The following is a 13,801-nucleotide window of genomic DNA, read 5'->3' on the forward strand; positions in this document are numbered from 1 at the left end:
TCTCTCTTTCCAAATACCCCAGCAGGTCATGGGGAGGGTCAAGGACCAAAGGTTCTTGATAAGATGGCATTTGGTAGGGAAATTCCAATGCCAGATAATATCCTTGAGACTCTTGTTCATAACCCAATCAGCTTTCCATTTCTCCCACAACTTACTCCAAATTTCCCATGTAAATGAGCAGTGAAAAAAAAGATGATCAACTGATTCTACCTCTTTCTGGCAAAGCTCGCACCTATTAGGGAATTTAAAGCCTCTTCGGACCAAATTGTCAATAGTAAGGGTCCTATTGTGATTAGCAAGCCAAAAGAACATATTGACTTTAGGGATCAACATGTTGTTCCAAACTTTACTCCATATGGGATCACTGGTCTGAGAAAGAGTGTTTTTGTAGGCAGAAGCAACCGTAAATTCACCTCTAGGATTACTTTTCCAGAGAAAAACATCATCATAGTCTTTGTTAAGAGAAAAAGACAACAGCTCCTTCTGGAGCAGAGAAAATCCAACATGTATAACATCAAGCCTCACCTATTTGTTTTCCTTCCAGTAGTCACACACCAAAAGACCAAACCTCCCTTTACATTCCTCAATAAATTGATTGTTGCCTTGATCAGAAAGAGCTTCACTCTTCATCCAAGGATCCTCCCAAAACCTAATTTTGTCACCTTTTCCAAGGACCCATCCAGCTCCAGCTTTGGCCACTTTTATGGATTTGATGATACTATTCCAAATGAAGGATCCAACAGGGATGTCTTCATAATTAAGGACCCCCTGGATAGGTTGATTCTAAATATATTTGTCAAACCAGATTTGATTCCAATATTTCTTGGTATCATAAGCTCTCCATAATTGTTTTACTAGGAGAGGTTTATTAAAGGTTTTAAGAGCTTTAATCCCCAGCCCTCCTTTGTTCTTTGGTCTACAAACTTTGTCCCAAGCAACCAAGGATATCCTCTTTTTTTCTTCAACTCCTGACCATAGAAATCTCTTCTAGATTCTTTCCAATGCTTCAGCAAATTTAGTTGGGATACCAAATAAGTTTAGGGCATAAACAGCGAGGTTCTAGAGTGTAGCTTGAAGGAGCTGCAATTTCCTAGCCTGAGATAAAATGGAACCTTTCCACCCAACAAGTTTTTTGTTGAGTTTGTCAATAAGCATATTCCAGAAGGAGTTTGGGGGAACTAAACCCAAGGGGAGACCCAAGTAGGTGGAAGGGAGCATGTCCACCTTGCAACCAATAATTTTAGCAATTCTCTATTGTCTTATGACCGGAGTGTTCATAAAGTATATAGCCGATTTGTCCCAATTGACTTGTTGGCCAGTAGCCAAAGCATAAGAATTAAGAGTAGTTTTGAAGGCCTCAGCCTCCCCAACAGAAGAATATCCCATGAGGATAGTATCATCAACAAATTGCTGATGAAAACAAAAACATTTGTAGGGGAAGGTTGAAGGCCTTTAATGATTTTATTCACTTTCAAATTATGTATCAATCTACTCATGCTCTCTGCCAAAATGGTGAAAAGAATAGGAGATATGGGATCTCCTTGTCTGAGCCCCCTAGAAGATTTAAAGAATTTTGTAGGAGATCCATTAATAAGAATTGAAAACATAGGAGTGGTGATCAGCTCTCTGATAATTTTGGTTATCTTTTCATCAAATCCAAAAGCCTCCATGATTCTGAAAAGAACATGCCAATCCACTCTATCATAAGCCTTCGCCAGATCCAACTTTACCAAAAATCCTTTTTTTTTAGCAGCATTGAGGGAATGAATATTCTCATGCACAAGAATGATAGAGTCCAAAATCTACCTGCCAAGAACAAAACCTTTCTACTCCTCAGAGATGATGAAGGGGAGAACCGCCAAAATTCTAGTAGTCAAAACTTTTGAAATGATCTTATAGAAAGAGTTACATAGACTTATTGGTCTAAATTTTCCCATTGAATCCGCCCTAGCAACTTTAGGAATTAAGGCAATAAATGTGGAATTGAGTTCCTTAAGGATTCTTCTGGAGCCAAAAAATTCTTTAACCGCATTAACCGTGTCTTCTCCCACAATATGCCAGAATTCTTGGAAGAAAAACATAGGGAAGCCATCAGGACCCGGAGCTTTATCCCCTTGAAACGAAAAGATAGCTTTTTTAATTTCTCCAGCAGAAGGGATAGCAGAGAGGGCCTTATTCTGAGTAGGATTAATGATCTTGGGAATGATATTAACCAAATTATATTGCTGGGTAAAATCAATATCCTTGTTCCTAGTGAGGAGCTGATTGAAGAAACTGACTACTTCCTCCCTAATTTCATCCTTATTAAGAAGAGTTTTATCCTCAACAATTAATTTGGAAATTATGTTTGCAGCTTTATGTTTTAGAGAAGTCATGTGGAAAAATTTAGTGTTTCTGTCCCCAGCCTCCAACCAAATCGCCCTATATCTCTGCCTCCAATAGGTTTCCTCCCTAGAGATGATATTGTGGAGTTTGACTAAAACGTCATCTTCCATGGCTTTAGAATACTTTTTATAGCCATCTTTCTGTATTGAATTTTGGATCTGTTCAAGTTCCTCCTTCAGCTTTTTATTTGAATCAAAAATATCACCAAAAACCTTCTTGTTCCATATCTTAATGTTGACTTTGATATTTTTAAGTTTTTTAGCAACTTTATACATGGCAGTTCCATTCACATCAATATTCCACCAGTTGGCAATAGATTTTTCAAGATAACGGTGGGATATCCACATCTTTTCAAACCTAAAAGGGAAACTCTGATTATTCTTGAAATTCTTAGCAGCAAAAGTAATGGGATAATGATCCGAACCAATTCTATTAATAACAGACAGGGAGCATCTATGAGAAAGAATCCAATCATTAGTGACAAGGGATCTATCAAGTCTTACCTGAATGAGGTCTTCACCATCCCTTCGGTTAGACCAAGTGTAGGATGCCCCATTGAGATCCATATCAATGAGAGAACTGAAATTGATAAAGTCCATCAAGTCAGATCTGTTGTCTGGTTGAGCTTAAGTTCCACCAGATTTATCAATGCCTTGCAGGGGAGTATTGAAATCTCCCATCACAACCCAGTTGCTCGTAGGGAAGTATCATGGTGATATGTTGCTTCCACACAAGTGGGAGTAATAACTTCTCAAGTTTCTTTATATATGTGAAATATTTCTCTTATTTAGTATTTATTTCTGATGGTGGATAACTTATTAATGATATTTATTATATTTACTTTAATGTGACATATATTTGAAATGGTATCATTGTGTTATGCTTAGCTTATATCATTTGTGAAGTGGCTCTTTGTTCTTTTTCTAAATTTATGGCTAACATTCAAGTGCAAGATTTGTTGTGTGTTATCAGAAATGACATACAAGATGGAATGTTGTTGGTTCCATTTGTAGAGTTTAGTGGTTGGCTTCAACAATTTTCTCCTCATCTTGTTACTACTGCATTTGATAGATTCTTGGCACTTTTCACCCTACTGGCACACCCTCTGAATTTTGATGGTTCTAATCTTTTGGCAGTTCTCCCAATTCTGGTCGTAGATTCTTCACAAGGGGATGTAGTTGATTCTTCATTCCATGAGTATGTGATCTTATCTCAAATGATTATTTGCATATGTAGTCTAATATGCATATCTTGCAAACATGGTTTCCGCAAGTATGATGCCTTTAGATGATGGCCACTTTTTACCATCTAAGATTGGTCGTTGTAATTGGTGTTTGGATTATTGTCTTAGGTTATTCGAGCTACTATTTACTTCTTTTTGGATAATCCTCTATGACTTGTATCTAGTGTATATTTTCGTCTTATGGGTGTAGTGTCTTAAAATTTCAACCTTTGCAATTTTGACCGCATTTGGGTCTTCACCCTAGTGTTTACACCCCTTGGCCTGATTGAAGACCTGATTATGCTTGCACCCCTCATAAATGCCACAAACTTTGATTTTCCACTCATTATGTACCTTAATCCTAACCCAAAATAGGGTAGGACCAGGGCATGATGCCCTGGTCCTCATTGGGACCATGGCACCATGCCATGGCCCTCCCTAAATTGGGCCCTCTTTAAATCCATTTTTGCAATTCAAAAATGAATGGAATCCCCCTCTCTGTGTCGGCTCGTGTTGGAAAATTAGTCAATTTTCTTGATGGGAAAGTATATAAAGAGGATTTCCCCTCTCATTTGAACATACACAGGCATCCACATGAGATCAATCACACATGAGATCAAGCAATCAAGCATTCTAGAGAAATTGAGCGTTAATCAGTCTTCTTTCAAGCCTTGGAGCAGAAATAAAGTCAAGATTCAAGCATTGAAGAAGACATTATTAATCCTACTTTGTTGAAGATTTCATAAAAACTAATTCCATATGGAGGCAAGCAAAACTTCACGAGGCATCATCATTCAATTTTCAGTCATAATTCAGCATCTCCCTCAAAAGGAGAATCTTTCATTATAGTCATTTTAATTATATTTATTTCAATTTCATGCTTAATTCTAAAACTAGGGTTTGACCCAAGGAAATCCCCTATTCCTAACCTTTTCCCTTCTTTCTATGTGTAGGAAACAAGTATGGAGCTGTGATCTTCATAATAAGAATTATTTGCAGAGATGAATCAACCCTTTTCGATGAGTGAAAAAGTAGGAGGACCAAGGCGCCCACCACCATGGTCTCGACATTTTTGGAGCTCTTTCAAGGATCAAATCTGAATCTACATATACTCCTTAGATCCAGGTGTATGCGAAAATTTCGCATCTGTAGCTCACTTTTTCTCAGTTTTACCTTCATTTTTCAGCACTCTACCTAGTTTCAACAATTCAATTTATAAAAGAGGAATAAAAATATCACACAATCAACCCTAATCTCTTCAGTATTCATTCCTTGACTGAATCTAGTGGATTCCCTATCCTCTTTTGAACGTCATGGTCCCTAAGTGAAGAATTTAGTGGTTTTCTCCCTCTAATGGTGAAAACCCTAAATTTTTCCACCTTACATTTTAGTGAACCCGACTCCTTACACCCTTATTTATGATTTATGTTCTCAAATCTGATTTTTTATGCAATTTAAAAATCAAGTTTTCATTTACAAGTTCGATTTCCTTGCAAATTTTAAAAATTTAGAGGTTAATTTCACTAAAACCCTAATTTTTAATTTCAAAATTGAGCTTGTGAATCGCTAATTTGAATTAATTGTTTCAGATATAAGTGTTTTTCAATTTCAAAATTCAAATTTTCTCTTGCAAGTCAAATTTGACATTTAAATTTTAAAATTAAGTGGATAATTGCAAAAACCCTAATTTTTAAAAAAATTTAAAATTGAGCTTGTGGGTTGTTTAAATTTTGAATTTACCATTTTAGAGTTACTTCAAATTCAAATTTGCAATCTTGGATCAAATTTTAAAATTAAGAGGTTAATTAAAAAAGTCTTAATTTTGAAATTTAAATTAACATTGTGCATTTCCCAATTTTGGATTCATCACTTCAATTTCAACCTTAGACCTATTTTTAAATTTCAAATTAAGAGGTTCTTTTTACAAGGCCCTAATTTTAAATTTAAATTTCTTGTGGACAATTCAAATTTAAATTTTAAAATTAAGTGATTAATTAAAAGAGCCCTAATTTTTAGATTTAAATTGATTATTTCAATTCCCAAATTTCAACATCACATTTTAAATTTAAATTTTAAAATTAAGAGATTCTTTTTACACGACCCTAATTTTCAATTAAATTTCCTTTAGATCATTCAAATTTTAAAATTTTAAAATTAAGAGGTTATTTTAGCCCTAATTTTAAATTTAAATTTCTATCTCCTAGTGAGTAATTTTAAATTTAAATTAAGAAGTTATTTTCGCAAAGGCCCTATTTTTAAATTTAAATTTCTTAGGAGGTTGCAAAAATCATCTTTTATCTTTTCAATCAATTTGCTTATTTATTTGAATAATTATTTATTTAGAATTCCAAATTTCAAATTCCAAATTTCCCTACCTTAATGCATGAGTTTTACTACTATTAGTCCAACCTATAATATCCCCATGAAAATTTGTATAATTAACACTTCCCAGGGTTTAAATACCGAGGAGATGGAGCCTACTTTGGATAACTTGTTCCATGAGGATGTCGGTGGTTCATCCAATCCTACAAATGTCCCCATTTATCCTCATTCTTTTCATAATTCTCATGATGTGGAGGAATCACTAACTAGGTTTTCCATTGACCAAATGGAGAAGATTGACAATCAATTTGAAAATCTTCAACAATGGATCAGTCGACAATACCCAAAAAGTGAAGTTCTCCCATTGATTGAAGGATTGAAAATAATGGTTCAGAGTGATAAACTTGGTGTTGATGTCTTGCATAGTATTGCTCATATTGTTGATACTAATATCATGCCTATCAAGAGTTGTGTTGAAGTCCTTGGCTATACACAACCTCCTAGTCAAGTTAATCATTCCATTCCTTTGACTACCCCTATGGCTAGTGTTCCCACCTTTACAGCAAACATCATGGCTAACTCTACACAAAATATCATACCTACGAGTGTTAACCCAGGGGGAAACTCCTTTAATCATAAATCTTTCATCCCTCCTTAAGTGAGTCTTCCATTTGTTGCCCAATCTTCTCCCATACCTACATATCATAGTGTTCCACCTCCTTATTCTCAACCCCCACCTTCATGTATCAATATCCCTCCTTATTCTCAACCCCCTCCTTCATTCAAAAATATCACCCCTCCTTCTCAATACAACATGTCCAATTTCAATACTTTTGTTGAAGCTACCATCAATAGTCTATCCCAACCAGTGTCTTCCTTGCAACAATAGATAGCTTATATGAATCAATCTAAGTATAATGTGCCCACATTTGATGTAGTGATCCCATTATCCAATGACATTGTTTGCATTGTCCCTCCTAAACATGTGGAATTCCCTCAATTGGAGCTTTATAATGGAAAAGGTGATCCCTTGACTCATGTAAAAACATTTCAAACTTTTTGTAGTGACTTTGCTCATGACCAAAGATTGTTGGCTAAATTGTTTACTAGAACACTAAGGGATAAAACTTTGCAATGGTATTGCTCTTTGCCTCCTTATTCTATTACTTGTTTTCAACAACTGGCTAATGCTTTTATTCAACAATTTCACAATAATATTGGTCCTAAAATTACTTTGATTGATTTGATGCATTGCAAGCAACGTGTTAAAGAAAAAGTGACTGACTTTATTGGTAGATATAAGCATTTGTATTCTCAAATTTCTTTTCCTGTGCCTGATCAAGATATTCAAATAATTTTCATTTTTAATTTATAAAAAATATATTAGAATTAAACTTCTCTTTTCAAAGTTTACTTCCTTTACGCAGTTGTGCGCAATACTTCACAATTATCAGCGTATTGTGAGTCAATTGGAACAATCCACTGCAATGGCTCTGAATGATAAAAGTGAAAGTGCTCAACAACCTTTTACAAAGTTCAGACCGAATAAGGGACTCATAAAATTCAATGACAACAATGTTACTACTTATCAAATTTCCATTAGTTTCATATCCAAAGTCATACTATATTCTAGTTGGTTAGTATTACCGAATCATGCAGTCGGTACACACAGAGAAGTCGGTATGAACGGTCTAGTTGGTTACAGAAGAAAGCAGTCATAGAACGCAGTATTCATCAAGCTATTTACCGAGTAAAGTTTCATGGCTACCGAGTGGTAAAGTTAACTCACCAAGTTGATATTCACCGAGTGAAACGTTTTACCAGATACATTGAACCTGGACATGCACATGAAAATGTGTTACAAGATCGAGGCACATCTAACTGTTTTTGCATTGGAAATTGCACTATGAGATTGTGTATGATTACAAGGTCAATCTAACCAATGAGATATTTTGTTTAGTTATTCATTCGAAGAATCTTTTTGTAAGATCGAAGCAATGAATCAGATCACTGCTATAAGAGATCTATATATACAGCATGATTCTAGGGTTAGAAAAGATAAGACACATGATGTGATATGAGATACAATGAGATAGCAGTGTGTATGCATGAAGGAAGACTGTTACAGAGACACAGAGAGGTCATCGAGAAGGTTATCAATGAACAGTCGAAGAACAGAGTAAACAGAAGGGTTTACCGAGTTTCATTATGGGTTACCGAGGTATGCTACAAGCTAGGTAATCTTATTCAGAGCACATAGAATCTGCTTTAGCATTGCAAATGTAAAGTTGCAGATATTTGTAAAGATTATATTGTAATATTTTGAAGTTGTAAGAGAAACCTTTAACAGGGTAAAAGACTCTAACCAAGTCTATAAATTGTAAATCCTTTAACCAGGTGCTACACTTATATAGTGTTGTAAAAATCCTTTAGTAAGGTAGATCTAACTGATCTTAATACTCCTAACAAGGTAAGCTATCAGAAATAGCTAAATGTGGCTCTAACCAAGCATTCTTTATTATTGCAGTAGTGAAGTTGTGGGTGCCATCCCCACCGCAATTTTTCTCTCTAACCAAGAGTTTCTGCGTGACCAAAATATATGTGTTATGGAGTGAATCATGTATGATTGTTATCTGTTGATTATAGTTTTATTTTATGTTACTGCACTATTTTGTTTATGCATAAAAATAAGGTTATTATCAGTGAAAAGTTTTGAAGCACTGATTCACCCCTCCCCTCTCAGTACATTAGCTTTCTATATTGGGCCTAACAAACAACAATACTGAAGTAGTGGACACAACTGTGCCTCCTTTGTCCAAATACTTTAGAAAGGAATTCACTCCTCTTAATGAATATTTGCATAGTATTATGTTGCAATTGTTACAAAGGAATGTGTTGAAACTTCTCCCTATCAAACCAATTAATACAACTAAGCCTTTGCCAATACCATTGTCAACCCGGTCATGACACTGAAAAGTGTTATTCCTTGAGGAGTAAGATTCAAGACTTTATTGATAACAATACCATTTATGTGGCTAGTGTGAATGATAAAGGAAACAAATCAATCAATCCTCCTATTCAGAATCTTCAAATTATCGATGGTCCTTTACCTTCCCATTCTACTAATGTGATTGGGACTGATCATCTTTCCTTCTCTCCCGATGATGTTGGCCATGAGTCAAAGTGGTGAACCTTATAGATCAAATTGAACCTTCTAAAGACTTATGCATTACATTTGATCCTAGTTAGACTATTAAAGCACCCAATGGCCCACTTTACATAACTACGAAAATCAAAGGCATACCCTCTCGAGGAGTGATCATTGATCCAACTTACATGGTTAATGTGATAACTGGAGAATTTATTTATACTTTGCAATTGCATCAAGTGGAATATTATGAAACTAATGTGATAGTTAGAGTTTTTTATGGCTTCTCTTGTCCTTCTATTGGTTCTATCACACTTCCTATTGATGTTGGCACTAAATTCTTAGATGTTATCTTTGCTATTATTCCTACATCTGATCAATTTTGTGTGAAGTTAGGACATCCTTGGCTCTCTTCCATGAAAATGATCACTTATACTATTCATGTGTTTGAAATTTCCTCATGATGATAAAATTATAACTATTAATCATAGCATACATCAACCTACGGTGAGGCATAGTGATGTCTGCCTTGATTATTTTTGGTCTGAACAATTCCAACCTCTTCAACCTAGAAGTGATGCTCTCTTTAAATCATATCATAAATGGAAAAATGAGATGATATCCTTGAGAAAACCTATAAATCCAACATTGAGTCTTCCTCCTAATGATCACATGCCTCTTCTTATGGAAAAGACTATCCTTCCTCCTAAGGAAAGCGATATTCTTTCTCCTAAGGAAAAATTTGTTCCTTCTCCTAAGGATGAGTCAATTCTTCCTCCCAAGGATATAAAATATCTTCCTTCTAGTGTTAATATATTCCTCCTCCTAAGGATAAACATATTATTCCTCCTAAGGATAGACCTATTCCTCCTCCTCGTGATGGACCTGGTCTCCTTCCTACAGCTCTTATTCCTTCTCTATATGGTGTAGTTCTACTTCCTACATCTTACAAAGCGAAGTGACCAGCCTCTCCTATTTTTCAACCTAAAAGACCTTCCCCTATGCATCCTTCCTTCAAAGAAGAAATTAATCCTACACCTGATGAACCTAAAACTTCACAACCTTCAACTAAAACTAAACAAAAATGTTATGCAAGAGAACGTCAATAGAGACATTGTGCTAGAGCTCGTGAACTTGCTCCCCAAACCATTTCTTCTCCCATGACACCAATTGTTGACATAATTCAATTTTCTCAACCTTCTTCTAATCAAGAAGTTCAACCTAATTCTCCAAGACGCAAAATTCTTAAGACAAATGACAGTTCAAAATGTATTCCTATTAGAACTCCTATTTTTGTTAATCTTGATAAAAGAAATAGGTAAGAATGTTCTTAATGATGAAAATGTTGATCCTAATATTTCAAATGATGGAAGTCAATATGTTGATGTTGACAATGTTTTATCTAAACAATTTCCAAAAGTTGTAATCTTAGCTCCTAGTAACAGACAAAGTGACTCATCATTAGAGCATGGTCCTTGTTTCGAACTTGTGATAGCACCATCTATTGTGCTTGATGTCGCTCCTCTTGCATGTTGTCCACCTTCTCGAAATAATGATGAGAAAGATCGGGGGTCGGATGACATGCTTCATTGGCTTCATTAGCACCGTAGATTCACTATCTCTCCTCTCTTTCTTGTTTGTGACCTTCTTCTATTTGTCTCTCAATTCTTCTATTTGTTGTCCCTAGTGTTGTCTACTTGAGGACAATGCAAAGCGTTGAGATATCTTTTGGTCTCTCCGATGTTGACTCAAAATACACATGTGCCCTTCTTCCTTGGTGGTTTCCTTTCTTTGGAGGATGAGGTAAACTCTATGCATACATATGTATACATGATATACATTAGTTATCATAAAAAGTATATTGTCTCTAGAGTTAGGTGAAACCACCTCGTGTTTCATGTTTTGTGATCATTATCCTTTGATTTTTCCTCTCTTGGGGGCTTATTATTGTGATAGTGTGCTTGTCTTTTGGGGTGTATCCTACCTTAAAGCAATTTCTCTTGATAAGGTGTACACAATTGCTTTAATGTGGGGGCATACACTCCACTCAATGATTCTCTCTCTTGCATATCTTGGTACCTAAGTTAGCAAATTTTATCTTTTGCTTTATAATTTTTGGTATTTTTCTTTTCATGACTCATAGTAAGAGAACCTTACTAGTTGGTAGTCATGGTTCTCTCTTTCTCTTTCTCTCATGATGTCCCTTTTATCTTTTTATTGAAGTTGTGAGATCCTAAAGTCTGTTGGGGGCTTGGTTTATCTTGCCTCCTCAATGACTTGGTGAAAGATTTTCAATATGAACCCTTTGTACTTTATCGAGAGTATGATTGAATTCATACTCCCGCTAAAGTGGGGGCTAAATGTAGTGTCCTAAAATTGTACCCTTTGCAATTTTGACTGCATTTGGGTCTTCACCTTAGTGTTTGCACCCCTTGGCCTGCTTGAAGACTTGATTATGCTTGCACCCCTCATAAATGCCACAAACTTTATTTTTCCACTCATTATGCACCTTGATCCTAACCCAAAATAGGGTAAGACCAGGGCATGGCTCCCTGGTCCTCATTGGGACCATGACACCATGCCATGGTCCTCCCTAAATTGGGTCCTCTTTAAACCCATTTTTGCAATTCAAAAATGAGAGGGATCCCCCTCTCCGTGTTGGCTCATGTCAGAAAATTAGACAATTTTCCCGATGGGCAAGTATATAAAGAGGATTTCCCTTCTCATTTGAACATACACAGGCATCCGCATGAAATCAAGCACACATGAGATCAAGCAATCAATCATTCAAGAGAAATTGAGCATTAATCAGTCTTCCTTCAAGCCATGGAGAAGCAATAAAGTCAAGATTCAAGCACTGAAGAAGACATTATTCATCCTAATTTTTTGAAGACTTCATAAACCCTAATTCCATTTGGAGGCAAGAAAAACTTCACAAGGTGGTATCATCATTCAAATTTTCAGTCATAATTCGGTATCTCCCTCAAAAGGAGAATCTTTCATTACAATCATTTCAATTACATTTATTTCAATTTCATAGTTAATTCCAAAAATAGGGTTTGAACTAAGGCAAGCCCATATTCCCAATCTTTTTCCCTTCTTTCTATGTGTAGGAATCAGGTACGGAGCTACGATCTTCAGAATAAGCATTTTTTGTAGAGACGAATCAACCCTTTTTGATGAGTGAAAAAGTAGGAGGACTAGGGCACCCACAACCATGGTCCTGACATTTTTGGAGCTCTTTAAAGGATTATATTTGAATCTACATATACTGCTCAGATCCAAGTGCACGCAAAAATCTCGCGTCTGTAGCTCAACGTTTTCTCAGTTTTACCTTCATTTTTCAGCACTTTACCTAATTTCTGCAATTCAATTTACATAAGAGGAATAAAATTATCACACAATCAACCCAAATCCATCTAGTATTCAGTCCTTGACTGAATCTAGTGGATTCTCTTTCCTCTTTTGAATGTAATGGTCCCTAAGAGAAGAATTTAGTGGTTTTCTCCCTCTAATGGTGAAAAGCCTAAACTTTTCCATATTACAATGGGTTCTTCATGTTTTTGATGGGTTTCATACACTAGTGTTTTGTTTGCCTTCCTGGTTGTATTAGGAAGTTCTTTTGTATCTTAACTTTATTTAATATTAATAAAATTTTAGTGGCTTCGACCATTTTTATTGAAAAAAAAAATACATATATAAAAAATGTATATAATAATATTATAGTATAATTATAATATATTAAAAATATAATAATTAAAATACAATAATATAACAATACTAATATTTATCTCTATATGACTCTAACCCCAACTTAATCTTAAATCTAATCATATCTCTAATTGAAACTTAACATATTTAACCTAAGTCTAACCTAACACCAACTTTAAACATAACTCTAACTTAACCATAATCCAAACTTAATTTTTGGATTGTATTTAATATATCATATATTTATTAGTATATGATTATATTATATTTATAATATAATAACTAAAATATAATAATATAACAATCTTAATTGAAGAGAATCCATTTTGGGGGCGCTTTGCAACTAGTATGGATCCAGGAAGGATGCCCTATCACCCTCCTCAGATTTCGAACTCCCTCCTTGGATTTTGAACTGGTTTGCTGGCGCTCATGAGGTCATCTTGGTGCCCTGCCTCAACCTATCATGTGAAACTTGTTTTCTTCCCCGTGTTGCCTTTGTGTTTGAAGGATTTGCTTGTTATTGCTTCGTGTGTTGGTTTATTCGGTCTTCTTTTTCTTCTTTGTTTTTCTCTCCCTCTGCATGCTTGTTTTTCTCTTGGCAAATTGCCCCTGGGCTTAGGTTTCATTTGTACTCCTCCCTTGAGGCCACTCATGTGAGAACGAATGGGTAGTTTGAGTAATGGTGATCCCACTCGAAGGAATGATGAGGAAGCCATCATTAATAATGAGGGGGTTTTGGAGGATGAGGTTGTCATTTCGCAAAAAGGAAAGCATGAGAAGCTTTCCTACAAAGCAGTGGTTATAGAACAATCGGGCACAGTTTGTCCGCCTTCTACCTGTTTCAATGGATCTTTCTGCAAGCTCGAGCAAATGGGCACTGAGGACGCCTCGGGAGGGACCACAATCGATGGAGATAGATTTGAACCTGGGGATGATAGAGCGGCCGACGACCCCGAAGGAGGAGGAAATGGTAAGTCTCATCCTCTTGGGTTGAAGACCCTTTCCTTTTCACC

The sequence above is a fragment of the Cryptomeria japonica genome, chromosome 1 (assembly GCF_030272615.1).
Source record: "Cryptomeria japonica chromosome 1, Sugi_1.0, whole genome shotgun sequence".
In the NCBI taxonomy this organism is placed as follows: domain Eukaryota; kingdom Viridiplantae; phylum Streptophyta; class Pinopsida; order Cupressales; family Cupressaceae; genus Cryptomeria; species Cryptomeria japonica.